The sequence below is a fragment of the Ambystoma mexicanum genome, chromosome 11 (genome assembly GCF_040938575.1).
Source record: "Ambystoma mexicanum isolate Mex_15411 chromosome 11, UKY_AmexF1_1, whole genome shotgun sequence".
NCBI lineage: Eukaryota > Metazoa > Chordata > Amphibia > Caudata > Ambystomatidae > Ambystoma > Ambystoma mexicanum.
Window position 1 is genome coordinate 701,218,846 of NC_090934.1, and position 21,889 is coordinate 701,240,734.

At 47.2% G+C, this 21,889-nt stretch overlaps 1 protein-coding gene across 2 annotated transcripts in view; it reads right to left on the reverse strand.

The window, feature by feature from the left end:
* LOC138503670 (solute carrier family 13 member 1-like) overlaps positions 1 to 21,889 on the reverse strand; it is a 989,022-nt gene that overhangs the window by 949,963 nt on the left and 17,170 nt on the right. The window contains exon 2 of one of the 2 annotated variants that reach the window (XM_069623569.1): positions 4,892 to 5,002. The exons of the other annotated variant lie outside the window; for it this stretch is intronic. The gene's annotated coding sequence lies outside the window, so the exon portion shown is untranslated. The remainder of the gene's footprint in view (positions 1 to 4,891; positions 5,003 to 21,889) is intronic. 2 annotated transcript variants of the gene reach the window in all.

Here is a 21,889-nt window from a genome sequence, read left to right on the forward strand (position 1 = left end):
AAAGTTACTCCTGAAAGAGCTGAGGCTATTCTAAAAACAGCCAACCCACACACGATAAAACAAATGCAGAGTTTTCTAGGATTATGCAATTATGTCAGAGCATGGGTCTTTTACCACAGGTCGTACACTAGGCTGCTTTTGCAGGCCTTAAATAAAGCACAGGCGACCCAAAAAGAGAAAATCGAGTGAACTGAGGCAATGGAAGAAGGGTTTGACGAATTGAAAAAAGCCATTTGCACCGCTCCAGTTTTAGGGATTCTCAATTATGCAGAGGAATTCTTTTTATTCTCGCATACAGATGATACTTTTATGACAGCAGTACTTACACAGAGAACTACATTGGGGTACAATCCCCTTGCATATTACAGTGGAATTTTGGACCCAGTAATGAGAGGTCACTTTCCATGCAAACAATGTTTAGCAGCTGCCACGTTCACCATAGATAAAGCTACAAACAGTGATGATAATAATAATAATTTGGCACTTATATAGCGCTACGAACCCTCAGGTATCTGAGCTCTGCTTATTATTACCCACGGTGTGTGGTGCTCATTTATCGACTTCGGAAGGATGAAAGGCTGAGTTTGAACCTGCCGGGATTCGAACCTGCGTTACCAGCCTCTGCACGGATGTCAAAGTGAGCGCTCTACCCGCTGTGCCACTTGATGGGATGTTCCATGACATTATTTGTTGAACATGCATTATTCGCAAATTTCGACAATCCAAAAGGCACGTTGACTACTCAAAGGGCTTCTGCATATAATCATATTGACTCCAACAATTAAAATAGTCCGATGTAAAATAGTGAATCCACCTATGTTTATAGCTGAGCCAATCAGAGAAGGAGAGCCTATACACGATTGCGCAAACTATGAAGAATTCTGTGATGAGCTCCCTAGAATAAAGGAGAATGCACTCGCAGGGGGGAGAGATTGTCTTCATTGACGGTTCTTCAAGAATTGATCAAAATGACAGGCAAAGATATACAGGAGCTGCAGTAGTGAAACATTTGTCAAATGGAGAATTTAGAGTGCTTGTGAGTACTCGATTGCCGTCACATTATTCAGTGCAAGCTGCAGAATTATTGGCAATGATACTCGCAGTCGTGAATCACGTAGAGCAGGAAGTTACAGTGTATAGTGACTGCCTATGTGATGTTGACGGTGCACACAGGATTAGCACGCTGGAAAAGGAGGGACTACCTCCGAGAGGAAGGCACGCCAGTACAGCACGCAGCCTTATTGGATAGGCTCATTAAGGCACTACAACTCCCAGTGGGCATAGCAGTCATTAAATGCACAGTTCACACGAAAGGGACAGATTTCATCTTGCGCAGAAATCAAGCATCAGACGGTGAAGCCAAGCGCATAGCAAATTCAGATATAGGAATGATGAATGTTCCAACCATTGATGTAAATGAAAGAATGACTGTAATATTAAATATGGATGAGAGTCACAATCATATGCCTAAAACACAGATAGTAGAGCTCCAAGGAGAAGCACCGCAAGAAGAAAAGAACTTGTGGAAGCGAAGCATTGTGGCGACAAGACAGCACTGGTATACCAGTAATACCTGTAGCCTTATTAAAGATAGCACTAGAACAGCTACACTACCCAGCGCACACAACTAGGGAGAATCTTGCTGTAACCATTGCTGAGGATTGGTTTGTACCAAACCTAATGGAACATTTTGCATTTTTTCATGGTAAATTGTATTATTTGCCATCAGTTCACAGCTGAGCATACACTATGCATAGTGAGGGGGGTCATCCCAAGACCCAATGGCTCTTTTCAGCACTTACATATTGACTATGTCGACATGATACAAGTTTGTAATGGATGCAGATACCTTTTAGTTGTAGTATGTTCTTTCTCCAGGTGGATAGAGGCAGGTCCATGTACGCACCCAGACTCTACCTGTGCAGTCAAGTTTTTGGTGCGGGAAGTGTTTCCCAGATTGGGGGTGTGAAGTAATGAGATCGGATAATGGACCTCACTTTGTTAACAGTTTTCAAGCAGATCACCTCGCTGCTTGGAATAAAACATACGTTTTCTTTGGCTTATCATCCGCAAGGAAATGGTATCTGTGAAAAGCTCAACGGCCTGTTAAAGGAAAGAATAGCTAATTTGAAGCTTACTTTGAAAAAAAGGGTGGTTGCACTGCCTACCACTGGCATTGTGTGCATTGAGGAACCAACCAGGTTCTGACCACCATCTTACATCGTACGAGATTGTGACAGGCAGGAGAATGAGAGCGCCTTTAAGCCTCCATCCTGAGTTAGAAGTGATGCTCAGCCAACATCAGAAGTGTTAGGACTTGAATTGCAAAACTACTTGAACCGTTTAAAATCTAGTTTTTCTGTGATTTCAGGACAGTTGCAGAGACGAGGGTGTACAGCAGTTCAGAGCACAGAAGGAGATTGTCACGCTGAGCCTTGGCCGTTGATCTGCGGAAGCTGCGGAACCCCACCAGACCCTCAAAGATGTGAAACACTCAACTTTTGTTTCCACAGCTAAGTATCTCACACCCCTAGAGGAACGGGGGAAATAGAGAAAATAACAAAAAACAGACACCTTCCGGACCTCCGGACCCTCAGGATGATCTGCATCGTAGGAGGAAAGCACAGGTTATGACAACCTGGACATTGTTAATTAATGCATTTCCCACAAAATATGACCACTTTTACTGCATACCTGTTTATCCTCTGCAGAATGCTCAGAGGATGAATGTAAGCCCTTGTTCAAAGTAACACACAATACAGTCTCTCCAACTTGAAACTAAGTTTGCTTCTTCACTTAGTATTTTGTTCAGTGTTATCCTGTTTGTCAGATGCTAGAATGTACATAGTTTTTAAAAGCAGTTCCAGAAAATGTTCTATACTTTAGACTGTTAGCAAATTTCTACAACAACTAGAAAAACATTGGGAAAAGGCATAGATAACACAAGTGAATGTTAATTAGAATTACTTTCCTTGCAGATGTACTAATGTTTAACCGCGCTCCTGTCTCAACGGATTAAAGGAATCAGTCACAGCGCAAATAAATGCAGTTCACTGGGTTTTTTACTTTTCACGTATAAAACCAATAAACATTTCCTTTTCACAAGCATAAAAAAGGGAAACTACATAACAAAGTTGATCACGAGAATGGAATCTCTTCTTGTTGACTTTGTTTGTGTATATTGAAAATAAGAATGTTCAACACACAGCTGACACTCAAATGGCTTTCCGAATGCATTCGGTGCGGGCGGCAACAATAACCTAATTATTAAAACAGGATCTGTGTATGCATTCGAGCAGTTGACAGCTGACACTGAATCACAGCTGTCAACAGAACAAACAAAGCCGTTTCTTTCAGCACACGAGCGTTACAAACACGCTTTAATGTGTAGAGAGTCAAATAACAAAAAGAAAAAAAAAACTGTTTATACAATCAATCTCCTGTGACTCTGCGTAAGCGTGGGCAGCCTTGAACAGACTTCAATAGAGTCGGGGCTCGCGCACTCGCAGTTCATATTAAATGCGCAATATAACCAGCACAATAAACCGAAATATATACAAGCTGCACAAATAGTTATTTTAAAGACGGAATGTCTTGAAACTTAGTTTTCACCAACACTCTCAGCAAATGGTTCAAACGGTTGTACTCACAAATAAAATTATCAGTCTTTAGTCACGTATCTTAATGAATGGACCATTCACTGCTTCTTGTGAAACCAGCTACCAGTTCTTAACTACACTGGAATGATTCTTGTTTCTGCGAACTCCTGTTCCTGTTGAAACACAGATTAGGCCCAAAACACTGGATAACCTGAAACGCCAGACCCGCTCAGCTGTCGAAAAAACGATGAAAGGCAGTTGGTATTCCCTTCCACCATACAAAAGGAATTGCCAGCCAATCAGCTCACTGACTTTGTCCTCCATCTTGGCTTGGGTTCCTATCAGTACACTAAACTGAAGTTAAGGAAACCTTCACAAAAAAATATGACACCTCAACATTTTCTTCTAAATTAATTTCCAAAACGAATTAACCCACACATAGGACCTACCTTAATATACATAAACATTCCCAGAAGACAATCCTGACAGAGATGCTTCAACAATCCAAACTCCCAAATTTCTACGTCCAAGAATTTACCAAGGTGACAAGATCCTGATTTGTAATCACACAAGGAAAAAGTGGGACAAGGCCCGCTTTCACGGTCCTTTCATTGTCGAGGACGTCATGCTATCTGCTGTCAAAGTGCAGGGTAGGCGAGCTTGGATCTTCCTGGGAGACACAAAGATCTACGCCGGAGAGACACCTCTGCTTACACCCCACCGCGAAGAAGCTACAAACATCGTGGAAGAACCACAGCACGTTCAGACGAGATCCATGATGAGGAAGAAGGGCACATAACCCGACAAGTGGAAAGCTTGAAGGACTTTTAGTGGACTGTGGCTTAACTTGGACATACCCTTTTCAGCTATAAATAAAAGGGTAAAAGGACACATTCAAACACTCTGTGCATCCTAGTTGAAGAGTAAAAGAAGAATGCATTTGTGAAAGCCACAGTAGGTTATCAACTTTGGACTGAGGCACACGTAAACCTTGATAAGAATAAGGATATGCCAAACTTTGATCATGGCATATCCACGATGGACAGCAAAGAATACAGTATTCTGATTCATTCCATACAGAGCTCTTGTTCGGAGTTACTCATGGTGTTACCCAGTGATGACCTTTCTAGGCATATACTTATGTATGTTGAGTTGGTATAACGTACGTATCCGTCACTGGTTGGGAGGACTTGCTGCATTTCAGATTTTCTTGGTAATACTGACAACGAAAAAATCATTAGAAGATTGCTCATAATCATCACTGAAGAGTTTTTGAAGTTTGTCATGCTCACCTGGTCTCCACGGGGGCGTAGCACATAGTCGTATGACCGATATCTGTACTAGCGTAGTTTTGATGGTATGGTGGTTTCCTCTCCCCTGTTATCTCCCCAGGAGGCGTTAGCCTGCAATGTTGAAACAAGATGTTAGCTAATGAGTGGGTTGGATTGGTCCTACTTCCTGCAACCATCGCAATAGCCTTTAAAGAACAGCTGAAAATAAGAACAGACGAACCTCTCAACATCCCCAACAGCGAGTCCATGGTCATACACCTAACGGCTAGCCCAAAAACCAACATCACATTCATCCTGGTGTACAGACCCCCAACTTATGATGCATCCTTCGTCGACAACTTCATAGAAGCCATAACCAACATAGCAATCAACCACGAACACCTAATCATACTGGGGGACTTCAACATCTGGTTCGAAGACAGTCATGCCAACTCCCAAAACTCACTGATTGAACAACTCGCCACCATGAAACTACGACAACTAGTAAAAGGGGCAACTCATTCGGCAGGACACACCCTGGACGCAATATTCGCAGAGGAAAAACTCATCACCACGGCACCGCCAATACAAATACTGTGGAGCGACCATCTCATCATCCCATTCGTAATCACTCTGCCTACTCAAGTCTACATCCAACCTCGCAAACTCACAGCCACCACAAAAAGAAACTGGAAAGACGTCAAAAAAGGCAACCTATTCGAACAACTGGAGTTAACCAAGCCCTTAACAACAGAACTAGACCTAGCTGACCTAGACGGGAAAGCTGAGATATTACACAAATGGATTGCAGATACAATTGACAAGATGGCCCCAGAAAAACCATTCACACCATCAAAAAAGAGAGCAATGGCAAAATGGTTTACCCCACTACTAAGCACCATGAAAAAAGAAAACAAAAAGATGGAAATGGAATGGAGGAAAGATTACAACCCAGACAACAAAACAATGTTCCAGAAGCAAATTCGCGCATACAAGAAGGAAATTCAAAAGGCAAAGAGAAGGCATTTTGATGACAGAATCACAAATGCCACCAACACACAAAAAGAAATGTTCCGTATCATTAAAGAAATGAGAAACCCACCAGGCTGTGACAACACCCCAACCCCCTCGGAGAAACTATGCAACAATCTTGCAGACCACTTCAAAAAGAAAATCAACGACATCCGACAAACCATCCAACAGAGACCAACTAGCAGCGACATACAACCAAACGAACCCAAATCAGAACCGCAGCACAAACTCAATAACTACCCCGAAATATCAGCAGAGGCATTCGCAATGCTGGTAAAACACAGCAAGAAAGCGGGTTCACCGATGGATCCCTGTCCCCCGGACATCTACAAATCAATCCTCGCACAAGGAACACCAGCAGAATACTTCAGAAACCTTCCAAATTCTATCACTGGCAACAGGAACAGTACCAAGGATCTTCAAATCGGCTTTCATCAAACCACTTCTGAAAAACACAAGCGGGGACGTAGACGACCTCTCCAACTACAGACCAATCTTCAACATCCCCTACCCAGCCAAATTCCTCGAAACCTACGTATACAAACTAACCCAAGAATACGCTGAAGAACACCACCTGCTAGACCAAGCTCAAGTCGGCTTCAGACCCACAAGAGGTACAGAAACAGCACTACTATCCATCTGGGATGACCTAAAAACAAACGCAGACTCCGACACAACATCTGCCCTTATCCTGCTCGACCTCTCTGAAGCCTTTGACACAGTTAGCCATGACACCCTAACCAAAAGACTAGCAGACATAGGCATAACAGACACAGCGCTACGCTGGACTAAATCATTCCTAGCAGACAGAACTGAAACCGTCTGGATCAAACCATTCAAATCTACCCCACGAGTCAACGACTGTGGAGTACCACAAGGATCCTCACTATCACCACTGTACTTCAACATCTATCAAACCCCAGTAATCAGAATCTTCAAGAAACACAACATCAAATGCTACAACTACGCAGACGACACTCAAATCATCTACAAGATCGAAGACACCCAAGCCGATCATTCAAACTTAACCGACTGTCTAAAAGAAGTCTTCAACTGGATGAATGCCAACAACCTGAAAATCAACCCAGGTAAAACCGAAATCATGATCATATCCAAAAACCAACAAAAGGAAACCGCCATCCCGTGGCCAACGGAAATGGGATCTGCACCATCACCATCTAAGGTAGTAAAAAATCTGGGAGTCCTGATGGACAACACCCTAACCTTAGAACCGCAAATAAACGCAACAGTCAAGAAATGCTTCTTCCTCCTCCACACGGCAAGAAAAATACTACCTTTCCTCTCCTTCACACACAAAACACTCACCATCGTCGGCCTCATCAAGTCAAGCATCGACTATGCAAACAGCCTCTACCTCGGTATACCGGAATACCTACTGAAGAAGCTACAAAGGATCCAAAACACAGCAGCCAGACTACTCCTCAAACTATCCAGAAGAGACCACATCACCCCGGCCCTAAAAACACTACACTGGCTCCCAGTAAAACAGCGCATCATCTTCAAAACAATGTGCATAACGCACAGGGCAATCAGCGGACAAGGAGCAGAATTCCTACAAAAGAAAATAACAATCTACAAGCCAACGAGACCGCTCAGGTCAACCAATGAAATCCGACTGGAACAAAAACCTTACATCAAGAAGAAACTCGGAGGAACCGCTTTCTACCACCTAGCCGCGAAAACCTGGAACAGCATCCCAAAAATAATAAGGAACACCAAAGATCACCTCAAATTCAGAAAATTACTAAAAACCTGGCTCTTCAAAACCAGAGACTAAAACCGAAACAACAATAATGACTCAACAACAAGGACCTTGACACAGGGGTCCACCTGCGAGACCCAGGGAGACGGAGGCAACGACTCCAGCCAACCCTCACCATCCCCCATCACCCGTACAGCCACAACTAGGTACCACGAGCTGTGGAACGGACAAGACACAACTAATCACCACACAAACGGAAGTATGGACACTAGCAGCTGCGCTAGTCATGTGGGGGGGTGAGGAGCATGCAAAGTTATTAAGGGAGCGGGCGGAGGGGACAGCTAAATCCTCAAACGGCCTCGAATGGAGAAAAAAAAAAAACGAGCACGTACCTCCTGAGGCACAGGGTGTACAAGCATCCCGTTGCGTAAGATTACACGAGCCCAACCGGCTCAATCCAGGATAGAGATGCCAACTAACCAATACCACTAACAACTTCCTTCTCTGCATACACCTCTCAAACTCCAAACCAAACACAACCACAAACCTCCAGCACAGCAAACCGCACGAACTTCACTACACTGCAACAACAAAACAAAAACACACATAGACGCGCACATCAGCACACGACGACTACCGGCCGCATACACCCCAGGCCCAGCCGACGGAACCACCGGGCTGAGGCTGCCAACAGCACATCACTGCAATCTTGCACTTTTCCAGCCTCCACCCACTAACCCACCCCTCCCTCCCTCCCTCTTTCAGAGCCGCCAGAGCGCCAGGGGACCACTCCGGTGGTGATAGTGCACGGTACAAATGACCTTTAACATTAACATTAACCTCCTGATGCCTGACTCCTCTCCTGCTCACCTTTGAGTTTGGTGAGGTTGGCTCTCCGTCCTGCTTGACCTTCAGCAGGGGCGCAGTAGGCTCAGTCTTCCTCTGGGCACAGTTACGTCACTGTTCCAGAGTGTCTGTTGCTGTGTTTCAGGAATGCTTGGATTAATCAGGTAAGTCTCTATCCCAATGACAGCTTGGTATAGATGTTCAATGCTCAAAGTCTTATTGTTCCAAGATTTAAACGTGTTTTGTCTTTCTTGCAGACGCAGCTTCGTACGGAAGGTTAGAAGAAGAATTGACTCTCCTAGGATGCTGAACTGGTTGCCTCCAGGTGAGTATTAGCACGGATGAGTGGCGCTGAGTGGCTGAACAATTGTTCGTTTTGTATTGTGCGCAACTAACCTGCTGTTTTTCTGTTCCCTTTTTTATTTATTTTTTTAGGCACGAAGAACAAGGGTGAGGCTGCTGGGGACTTGGATGGGCGGAAGAAACCGGCAGGTATTGGTCCAGATACTTTTTTAAAATGCAGATTTTCAGGTTCTGTAAGTGCGTAGATTCTGCCACATGGAATCTGTGCACCAGGGATAAGGTCGATCTGACAATTGTACAATCTATGGGGAGGAAGAGTATTCGCTTGGTCTTTCTGGAAAACATCCTGACAGTCTTGGTATTCTGGAGGTAGCGGATTAGTCAGATTCATGATAGTTGCGACTTCCTTAACCAACGGTTCCTTTGTTCGGTAACAGGTACGAGCACATTCGACTGAGACGGTCAGCCTCTTAGCACGCCAGTCGATGCAAGGATTGTGTGATTTTAGCCATGGCATTCCCAGAATTATTTGAAATTGTGGAGCCTTGATTAGATCGAACACGATGGGCCTCATTACAAATCGCCCGGTATGGAAACAACGGTGGCGGTAAACCCGCCGCCACTGTTGTTTCCATGCCAGGCGATCACAACTCCTGCAGGTGGGAGGTGATGTTCCCGCCAGGTCTGACCTGGCGGGTTTAACACCGCCTGCCTACAGGCGGACGAGGAAACACCGGCAGCATTACGAGATGCTGCCGGTGTTTCCATGATCCCCATCGAGTCCCATAGGACTCAATGGGAATGGGGATTAACACCATTCCGCCTCCGTGATTCCCGGAAAACCGGGGTTGTAATGCCCCGGTAATTCCGGGAATCACGGAGGCGGAATGGTAATACGAGTCCGGCGGTAACCAGGAGGTTTTACCGCCTCGGTTACCGCCGGACTCGTAATGAGGCCCGATGTCTTCCCGATGTCCGTCTTGGCACAAAAGTGTCATTTCTGTTGTCGAATGCGTCACTGGACCCGAAGCGATCTCAGTTCCATCGACAGTGGTGACTAAATCTGTAGTTGCCTTTCCGCACAGAGGAAGATTCATCCTTGTAGCCAAATCGTGATCCATATCATTTCCAATGGCTCCGCTATCGATGTATGCTCTGACTGCATGCATTTGAGACGGCTGTTGGTGATTTGTGAGGATCATTGGCAAGACGAGGTGCGAGGTCCGAGAGTCCTTCTTTTCGCTCGACAAGCGACCTCTACGCTTGTCGGGCGAGGAAGTTTTCCGACTCCGGCTCCGTTTCCACCTTGCCGGCAACTCCGACTGCCTTCTTGGGTGGTTTTACAGGGCAGTCTCTAAGGAAGTGGCCGGCCGAGCCGCAATACAAACATAGCTGTTGTTGTCTTCTTCTATCTCTTTCAGCCTTGGTTAACGGCTGGATCCTCCAATCTGCATGGGTTCGGCCAAGTCAGATGTCTTGGATGCATTCTCCTTTGGGCGTACAAAAGCCTGAGTGTCCATTCTAGCTCGATCTGCCTTACGGTTCTGTAGTCTATGATCAAGCTGAACCACCAGATCTATGTATTCCGCACAATCACTAGGAGGGTTGACCACTTGAGCTAAAACATCCTTCAACTCCCCTCTTAAGCCCCGGTAAAACAGAGTTCTTCTTTTGTCATCTGGCCAATCAGTTTCTACTATCAGTCTATTAAAGGTTGCGATGTACGTCAACAGATCTTGATTGCCTTGGCACAGGGACAAGAGTTCATTATACAATGCCTGACCCTGAGAGTGGCGGGTAAACAACTTCTCCATGTTCATTTGGAACCTCTGGAAGTCTCGCAAGATGGGATCGTCCCGATTGACTAGAGGTACCGACCAGTCTGCAGCACTGCCACTGAGATAAGACAATACAAAGGCTACCCTTGATTGGCTGTTTGGAAAGGCCCGTGGCCTACATAGGAAATGTAGTCGGCACTGGTTCATGAAAACCGCATACCTTTTTGGGTCTCCTGCAAAGCGTTCTGGAGGTGCCAAAGGTACAGCTCCTGGAAGGACCACTTGAACTGGATTGCTGGGTGTGGTCGGAACCATTGACCCCAATCCGGTAACAGTGTTTGCCCCGCCTGGGATTGAAGCAATTGTTTAGCGAGCTCATCGGTACGATCTTTAGCCACGATCAATTCCCTCCTTAAAGCATTGGTCTCCTGCCGGGCCGAATGTACCTCGGCCCGAGTTCCCCCAAAAGCTGGGCTAGTTGGTCTGTCTCTGAGGTTTCCATGACGTCCAGGTAGAGAATTTGTAGAAGGCTTTGCGTTCTGTCACACTCACCTGGTCTCCACGGGGGCGTAGCATGTAGTCGTATGACCGATATCTGTACTGGTGTAGTTTTGATGGTATGGTGGTGTCCTCTCCCCTGTTATCTCCCCAGGAGGCGTTAGCCTGCAATGTTGAAACAAGATGTTAGCCAATGAGTGGGTTGGATTGGTCCCACTTCCTGCAACCTCCTGATGCCCGACTCCTCTCCAGCTCACCTAGGTTGGCTCTCCGTCCTGCTTGACCTTCAGCAGGGGCGCAGTGGGCTCAGTCTTCCTCTGGGCAGTTACCACTGTTCCAGAGTGTCTGTTGCTGTGTTTCGGGAATGCTTGGATTAATCAGGTAAGTCTCTATTCCAATGACAGCTTGGTATAGATGCTCAAAGTCTTATTGTTCCAAGGTTTAAACGTGTTTTGTCATTCTTGCAGACGCGGCTTCGTACGGAATGTTAGAAGAAGAATTGACTCTCCTAGGATGCTGAACTGGTTGCCTCCAGGTGAGTATTAGCGCGGATGAGTGGCGCTGAATGGCTGAACAATTGTTCGTTTTGTATTGTGCGCGACTAACCTGCTGTTTTTCTGTTCCCTTTTTGCAGGCGCGGCGGGGCCCCAAGATGAAGAATGGAAGAACCGCTCCGAATTAACCAAGAGGAATGCAGAATCCCGGGTGAGTATTGGAAGTCTGCGCAGAAGTCCTTTCCCAACAGGAGCGGCAGTCGAAGGACCAGCTGGAGACGAGACCGATGGACGGAATTGCAGGTAAGGCCTTTGTCGCTGTAGTAACACAGGAGAACTGTTCTTCTCCTTTTCTTCTTCCAGGCACCGATGGATGGAAATCTCAGACGGGCGTGGCTGTAGAAACCCGAGGACAGAGCAGACACGGTGAGCGTTACGCTGCAGGAGTGCAGAATAACCCGAACCGTGTTCTGCCTGCCGGGTGTGGCTTAAATAGCCTTGCAAGTAGTTCCAGGTAAAGCAGTCCCTTTACCACACCCTGTCTCTCTTCAGGAAAAGTAGTCCCTCTGCCACACCCTGGATATACAGAAGGCTCAGCCTCACTAGGCAGATTAAGTAGATCAATAAGTTCAGCCCATTTCATGAGCCTGGCGCCAATGGCGCCAGGACTGAGTCCATGAGGCTCTGGGGCACTTCCTTGGGGCCTGACAAGTCCTTCTGGGTGAAAGGAACTGGGGTGGGCCCAACAGTTCCAGGGGTTTCGGAGCACGCACGATTACAGTTGCCCGAGTTCAGTGAGGAAAAGACAAATGCCCCTATCACCTGACGCAGCACATAGACTGGTCAGTGTGGTGTTCTTCCGTTTAATTGAAGAATACCTGCATCTCATTGGAATACACACAGATGTGGTGTCATTTCTTAGGAATGTGATCCTGGAAGGCATCATAATCCAGATAGCAATCTATTCTAAAAGAAACCACAGAGCTGTATAGAAACTTTCCTCCGAGGGACAGATCGAGGAAGTGATGAAACCTAAAACTTTGTTCATGCTGACATGGAAGCTACAATGTCATCTGGTCTGAAGCAGCTTCAAGGTATTGATTGGGAACTGCTTAATAAAGCAGAATGTATAGCAGCTCGTAGAAATCATCTTTTTTCAAGATAAAGGAACATTTGCACCACAACTGGTGGAGAAATTGGTTCTAGAAAGCAGCTAGTTGATCGAGGACGAATGCTGCAGAAGATAAATTCCAGGAGCAATCTAAAAATGCATTGTCATTAAAGAAATATTTTTCCCTCCTTAGCATAAAATGATCGAGATGGGCAACCAGAGCAGCAATTGTGTGTTACCCCAATAGGACAGACGGTCACAATGCCCTAGGAGCAGGTGCTGCAAGCTCACCTATCACTGTTATTCACACATGTATTGTATTCATACTTACACTGCTTTCACTGACAGAACTGCTTTCTATATAGGAGCACATGATGCAAAGGTTCCTATATATGTGTCTGAGTAGAAGGAAAAGGTAAACGTGGCAACTACAAAGCAACACAGGCCATTCATAGTCATTCCCGTCCTTAGAAAGAATGGACAGGTACCTGAGATTGAAATGGATGTTATTAGTAATACATCACACACAACACTTGTTTCAAACACTACTTTTGAACGCCTGAGACAGGGTCGGCGAAACAAGCAAAATAAGGGATTGACAAAGGTTGCACCCAGACAGATAATGCATGCAGACACACCTGGTCAACTGACAAGAAGCCCAAACACAAGTCCCACAAGACAATCACGTGCAGAGATGATAGCAGAATCTATATGGCCGTTCTTAGCCATTGCAAGAAAAAAGACAGATAAAGAAAGACTTGCTGAACTTTCTTCTACGCAGGTAGCCCGGATGGATGTTCCTGCAAATCAACCAGCCAGAAGAAGTTATACCGAGGTATTCAGAGATGTGGTTATAGAAAACTACAGGAAGACTTTGAGAATTAAAAGAAGCACCCAAGAAGACAATTATGAACTGAATGATTATCTAGACAGCACAGCACACTTGTGAAACAAAATATGGTACCAACAAATGAAAGAAATTGGAAGAAGGACGTCGAGTGAAGACTGCTTCGTATGTGCACTCCTGCCATACAGCATGGGGAAGTCAAAGATCTTCATAACAATTGAAATCGATGTCCAGACAGCTCATTGGGCCTCATTACGACTCAGGCGGTAAGGGGTTTACGGCGGCGTAAACAGCGCCGACCCTTACCGCCTGATTCCGAGGTCCCTTAGCGCCATGGAGGTTTTAACACCTGCTTTTAGCAGGTGTTAAAATCCATGGCGCTAAGGGACCTTGATGTTAATTACGCCACCGTAATTTACGGTGGCGTAATTAACGCCTTCCCCACTCCCATTATGCCCTATGGGGCAAAAATGGGAATGGGGAAGGGTAAATGGGGATTGGGGACTTACCGCCCCGCCAACCTCGGAATGGGGTGGTAAGTCCGCCAACCACCATGGCGTAAACGTAGTTTACGCCATGGTGGTAAAGGTACGACCCAGGCGGTAACTTACCGCCTGGGTCGTAATGAGGCCCATTGTCTTTCGCACATAGCACTTTGCAAAACAAGAGGTCAATTTATGGGAAGTGTTGCTTCTCTTAAATGGGCAACTGAAAAGACAGATCCAGATGAAGATGACTACATACAAGATATAAAGACAAGAAACAGAGCCCATATGAGAAATCAGGTGATTAGATATGAGAAGCCTGGAGTGAAAGGAACTGGCATCAGATGGGAAGTGAACAAAAAACTTGATGTCAAAGGAAAATCTGCAGAAGACGCTTGCAGATGGAAGAACAGAGGACAAATGCAAATTCGGGGAACAGTACTATCACCTGACAGATGGGAAAACGGAGTGGTGATCTGCAGAGCATGGGCAGTTATTGGCTGTTACCAACCTACGATTAATATAGTACAGAATGGATGCAAGCCATTATGGCCAAGACTTGCTAAACTACTGACATGGGTCAAACACAGGCGAGGACCATTGCAAATAGTACCATTATAATGTTCTAAGTTTTGCTTCAGGAACAATGGTTCAAGAAAATTGGGAGAAAATCAGAACTGTGGACGAATATTCGATGCACCAGGAATGATGCATGGAACACCAGTAATCATGGATGAATATTGGGCTTGTGGATCAAAAGCCTACATCAGACTGCCTAAAGACTGGGGAGGAATTTGCACAATAGTGAATGTCCATGTTTCTGCATTGGTGATTCCTAAAGGGGACCTGAACATTGACAGTTTTCCAAAAGCAGATGCTCATCTAAGAAAAAGGAGATCTGTGGAACTGATAACTCCAACAAAGAGAGAGAACTACTTCTCTGCTAAATCAATAGAAGCCTTTGATGCCATCCCGTATGAACACAGGTTGTTCAGCCAGACCTCATCAATGTTCACAATGATCTTTATGCCAAGAATCCAGGTAGGAGCAAATACCAAGTGGTTACAAATCACCAGATGGGAATTGCTGCAGACAATTAACACAACTATTAAAGGATTCAAAGCAATTAGAGAAGAACAGAGCTGTAAGACTAATGGCTCTCCAGAATAGAAACGTTCTGGATATGATTACAGCCATGGATGGAGGTGTTTGAGGTGTTTGTGCCAAAATTGGAGAATCATGTTGCACAATTATACCTTCTCACCATGACGAGAATGGAACTTTGACAGAAGCCATAGACATGCTGACGAAACTCCATGGCCAGATGATAGAAGAAGTAGAAGGTATTGCTAATGAAATCTCATAGATTGCACAATGGATGGCAGATATGTTCAAATTTCTTGGAGCATGGGGGCGTTGTTGAGCAGCCTGGAAAATGGCTGCCTAGCTTGAGAGCTCCGTCTACCATCAACGCTAATCTGACTGCAACGGCAGCATTTTTGTCATCTTCCAGCTATAATTGCCACTGCGTGTAGCAGAAGGACTGAGGCACATCTACCTCGAATCCTGGGGAGAATCTGTGTGCCGTGACCAGACTACAGCTGGCCGAACTTTGATTCTGTGAGCGGCCGCGCTGATGGCCGGGACGGCCTGTGCTGTGTCGACCTACTGGGTGGCCACCTCGGAGCTGCGGCTTGACTGGGGCCGGCACCCGCGGCATCCCTACATTCTCTGGTGTCGCCGGCATCCGTGACTACCCTCCACCACCTGGTATCATCGCAGTGGTTGACGTCGCCGGCTGATCCCTCTCGGGAGGGACCAGGAGGGGCATCCGGAGCTGGGTGCTCTGCTCCTTCTGGAGCCCCCTGCACCATCGAGCTCTGTCCCTGCGGTGGAGCCGTGTCAGGCTCAGCGGGTGGCCCGTGTGGCACTGGAGGCCCCAGGACTGGACCCAGAGTACCTCAGCATAACATTTCGGCCTCCATGCTGGCTAGGACTGACACCCGACTCTGAGTAGGGGATATTGCAGGGAGCCACACTACAACCGCAGTGGAGCCCTGCTGGGCCTTGGCCTGCTGCTGGCGCCCCGCCAACGGCCCCCTGGACTCCAACCGGAAGCGAGCCCTGGTGCAGGTGAAGGTCCCGGGCATGACTGCCCCCGAAACTTGGGGGGACACATGAGTGTGGCGGCAGGTCCGGGTGAGTGTTCATCTTCCCTTCTTGCGGCATCTCTGGGCCCCTCATTAACGCTCTCACCACTGTGCTGCGTGGCGGCCATTTTGGGTTGCCGCGCAGCATGCTGCTGCCTGGTGTAGGCCCCGATGCAGACGGAACTCCCTGCTGCCGCTAACATCATCTACACTTGCATCGGGGGCCGCACACTGAGCCCCCCCTTTCCCTGGGGGGCCCCTGGGAAGCATACGTGGCGCTATCTGGGTGCACCCAACTGCACTGAACACATGAACCCCCCATGGACCTACTGAACACCATACCCCATGCACACATGAATACTTGCCTGGGCATTCACCTGCTATGCTGCAACCAGCCACGGGCCTTGTGAAGGGGACAGTATATACGCATATATCACTCATACCCTTGCGTCCTGTATCATCCATACTCCCATTTATCTGGGCGATTGGTTGCCGGATGGGCCGTGCTGACATATTGATGTCCCCACCCCCGCACTGCTTGGTCAGGCCCGAACACTGAACAATTAACAGGCCAACTCCCACCGGCTGCCTCTGTTCCGCTGTGCTTCTACTCCAGACTTTCACCACCACTTGCTGTGACCACTTAGCGCTGATCAGCCCTAGTATAGAAAGTGAGAACGTACCACGGCTGGGCACCATCTATTTGGGTTCAACTGCACCTTCAGCTGAACAGAGATGTCGAACAGATCCCGGGGTGCCAACAAAGTGGGCGCCATGGATAGGTTTGCTAAGGTAGCGCCTAGACCGGAGCTGGATCACCCATCGGCTAACCAGGAAGAACCTGTTTCGCCCCCGGACACACCAGCTCCTGATCTCACTGTGATGATGGAATCCATGGCTATGAACTTAGCCTCCTTCCACGAAAAGTTGGATGATATAAACGCTAACGTCGCATCACTCGAATCTCAGCTAGACCAGGCTGGCACCAGGGTCACTGAAGAGGAGTCTAGAATTGGAGCTAACGGAGATGGATTGCACTCCCTTCAGTATACAGTCGCCTCCCTTACCCGCGACATGAAGTTCGTAAAAGCGAAATGCGACGATTTGGGGTCCAGATCACAGAGAAACAATATACAAATTATAGGTGTTCTGGAAAATGCTCTTAAGGGCAGCAGGGCTCTGGCAGTCGAAAAACCTGCTTAAAGAGCTGTTGGACAATCCTGATCTGTCCCCCTTCTTTACCGTTGAGCATGCTCACCGTGCCCTGTCTCCACGACCCAAGTCCGGAGACTTTCCCACAACTATCATTGCTAACATTCTGAGCTATAGGGACAGGGATCTTATCCTCTGTCTGTCACGTGAGAAAGGGGAACTGCGCCTCGGCTCCCAAACAATCAGGATCTTCCCCGACTTCTCTGTAGGAGTGTAGCAGGAAAGGCACCAGTTTCCCGGTGTGAAAAAGATGCTAAGGGAACAGAACATCTCCTACGCAATACGGTTTCCGGCACACCTCAAGTTCAACTTTAGGGAGAAACTACACTAGAGGCAGAGATACCGCAAAACAATCCGGCTGAGGACCTCATGGACAATGACTAACAATAGCAGGATTGCTCCTGATCTGCCTAGTTTTTGGTAACTAGTATCCTTCAGCTTTTTGGTTGATAGTATTGAATTTATTGGCTCCTCATTACATGGGTGAATAGTGTGTTGAGTTGTGTTATGCATTGTCATGTGGGCTACAATAGGGGAAACCCCCAAATTTATTATGCCTGATACAATGAAACACGAGTTGGTACTTTTGTCTATTGATACACCACATTGTGCCTGTGATATTTGGAATTGATAGACTACTTCCACAATTTCTTTAGCACTGTTCTCTGTTACTATATCTGCTGGTGTGATGAAACTGCTTCCTGGTGATGTATACCGCCGGTCTTGAATAAAAGTTCTGGTACTCCATTGCTCCTGCTTAGTTGATTGCAGTGGGGAGCGCACCCCACTGCAGTTGCATTGGTTACTCTGGAGGGTTTGTTGGGTGCAGGCCTCTGTTGGGCCAAGTTGGTTTTGGTTCACTGACACCTGTTTGGGGGGGTATGTTGATATTCGCGGGAGGGTGGGTATACTGCCAGTTGCGATGGGGTGGTGAGGGAGAGAGGAGGACTTGTTTGGGGAAGTTATACCAAAAATGGCAGAGGCGGAACGGCTTTTCACACCATGGAAGGGCATCATATAGGAAACAGTCCTACCGGCAGACACGCTAGGTCATACTTGCTGGGAAGTATCCTAGGACAATGAAATGACCATAAACATAATGTCCTGGAATATCCGGGGATTGAGTAACTACACCAAGGCCCGCAAAATGACGGCCTACGCCCAGAGACATGGAATTAAAATACTCATGCTGCAAGAAACACACGCCCGAAGTCGCCTGGCAATGAGTATCGCACCGTCCTGGGGGCCCAATAGATTTTACATAACCTACTCTCCACAGGCCAGAGGTGTGCTGACACTGATCCATAAATCGATTAAATGTACACTCCAAAAAAGCTACATTGACCCTGAGGGCAGGTATATTATCTTACACTGCACGATGGTAAATAGGGAATACCTTTTAATGAACACTTAGGGGCCCAATGTGGACTTCTTTGATGCTGTTGCCTCTATCCTGTTGGGCTATGTGGGAGTCCAGATCATCAGGGTGGGGGGGCATTAACATAATATTTGACACTTGATTGGATAGAATGCGAACTACACCCAGAACCCTGTCGATCGTCCGTACATGATAGCTCCTCCAAGATTGATCTCTTCTTGGTGTCTAGTGACTTGATAGGGAAGATAGACAAGGCCCCTATACTTACTCGTACACTGTCCGACCATGCCCTGATCACTCTGTCGTTGGAGTTGGGATCATCCATGCCTACGTGTAGCACATGGTGCTTCAAATCTGCTGCCCTCCTCGACATAGTGTTCAAAGTTGACATACTGGCAGATATTGTGACCTTCTTTGAATGTAACACCTTACAAGCCACTACTGCCGGGGTGCGCTGGGACGCTTTCAAAGTATACATCAGGGGAATGTCCATCTCGAGGGAAGCGGGATTACTGAAATCTATAAAGGAACGACCTGAGCCGTCCTGAGGCCAAACTGCAGGAGTTGGAACTAGACTGCACGACAGCAGCCGACCCTATCAAACTTGCACAAATAAGGGAGGAGCTTGAGGTCTTCGAGACACAATGCATGAGGGAGGTTCGCTATTTTAGTCACCCGCAGGCGGCACAGAGATATGGGGAAGGCGAGAGACCGAGGAAGACACTGGCTAAACTAGGGGGATGGAGAGGGGAATGGGGCCAGGCCCAGATTGTGTCTGTCTGTCAAGGACACACAGTGCATTCCACAATGGTCGGAACAGCAGATATTGAAGATCTTTACTGAGTTTTACACTAACCTTTATGCATTACCTCCGGAACACAGTGAGCAACACATGAGACTTCCTCGATCAGATCCCCACAACATGCATCTCCCATTCAACCAGGGACCAACTAGATTCCCCGATCTTGTTGGGAGGAGATTGTTAAGGCCATCTCGGACCTCCAGAAGGGCAGGGCACCGGGACCAGACGGATTCACCTCTGAGTTTTACCAGGAACATGTCGTGATTCTTGCTCCCAAACTATTGGAGGTGTGGGCTGAATCACTCTGAGAGTCCACCCTCCCTATGGGAAGCTGTCATAACGGTGTTGCTTAAGCCCGATAAGCCTGGTGACAAATGTGGCTCATACAGGCCTCTTTCACTCATGAACATCGACACCAAGATCTTTGCAAAGGTAATAGCAAACCGCTTCCTTCCGATCATGACACACCTGGTGCACGAAGACCAAGGGGGTTTCGTGTCCGGGAGATCTACTTCCCACAACATCCGGCGGCTTTTTAATGTGATGGCTAGAATTAACCAGGATTTGAATGCCGTAGCGGTCACGCTTGATGCTTAAAAGGCATTTGACCATGGTCTTGTGGAAGTACATGTGGTTGGTTCTAGAGACAATAGGGGTTGGTCCCAATAGGATTGGATATATTTAATTGTTATATACGGCTCCAGTGGCGAGGGTACGGGTCAATTCCCTAACGTCTACATTATTTACACTATTCAGGGGCACCCGCCAAGTTTGCCCGTTCTCCCCGATCCTCTTCCCATTAGTGATGGAGCCAATGGCGGACCATGTTAGAACACGCCATGCCCATAGAGGAATACGATTGAAAGACACCCCCGAAATAATATCTCTATATGCCGATGGTGTGTCATTATACATCAGAGACCCCGCCACCCACCTGGACCCCATATTGCGGGATACCACGCCTGTGGGCACCTTCTCAGGCTTCACAATTAACTACTCTAAGTCAGAGATTCTTCCACTCACTAACATTACCCAACAACCTGTCTCAGAGTATCCACTTCGCTGGTCCCCATGGGGGAATCAGGTATTTGGGAGTCCGGATGTCCCTGTCCGAGTCCACCCTGCTGGCCGATAATTACAACGCTGTGGCACAACTAGCTTAATCAAAAATGGCAAGGTGGCGTTCTCTCCCGTTGTCACTCGCTGGGGAAACTCTCCCTCGCAAAGATGATCTTGGTCCCGGGAAACAATATTTCGTGAGGCTACGCAGATCGTGTGCACAGTTCTTATGGCATGTGGGTGCGGTTCGTAAGAAATGGCTAGACATGGCGCTCCCGTATGAGATTTAACACTGTATTCGAGAGTCGCACAGGCCCAGTATGCCACGTGCTGGTACCCGAGTCCTCTGACTCGCCCACACGTCAAGTTAAAAACACTGGGTGCAGCTGAGGTTAATATTATTACCCTGATATTTTGTTAGGATTATGTGCCGGATTCCCCATTCGATCCAGTGACGACTACCCTACTTGCCTAGGGCCGACTCCTGAACACATTAGCGGCATCTCAACCATATTATAAATGACTCCCCATCTGGGGGTTCCCCGGCCTGGAGCCCACACACAAGAAAGCCTTGGCTCGACGCTGGGGGGCTCTGGGTTAATCAGGCATCAACTGACTTCTTTCCTCGATCCACAGACATGGAGGCAGGGTCACTCAGGGTCTGCACTTGAGATGTTACAGTATTATAGGCTCTGCGACGCCTTCCGTGCCAGGTGGCCCTCTTTTCCTGATGAGCCTCCTGATACCCTGGAGGTCGCCTACATACCTAACTCGAGTGACGCCCGTGGTGTCGTCTCCTCTCTATATAAAATGCTGTTGGCAGGAACCCCAACTCAGCCTTCTAAGGCACGTACTGAATGGACGGACGAACTAGGCCTTGAGATCTCTGACCAACTATGGAAGAAGATGTGCTCGCACACAAACAGGGTATCCCTTAATTTCCGTTACCGAGTCATGCAGTTTAAATTACTGAACAGATTGTATTACACTCCCCGAAAAATCTCTAAGTTCACCCGTAATAGTACACATACCTGTGCCCGCTGCAAGGTGGAGGATGCAGACCACCTACACATGTTTTGGACATGTCACATATTGGGAGATGTTTGGGATGGGATCTTGAAGGCTCTCACTGACATTACTGGTACGGTGATCGATCCCAGCCTGCTGGGAATCTTGTTTGGCGTGTGGAGCACTGAGGACACTAGACGGATGACTAAATTCCTAAACATTTGTTGTATGGTGACCAAGAAATGTGTGCTTCAGAGCTGGAAGAGCCCTTCCCCCCCAACCTTTCAGAAGTG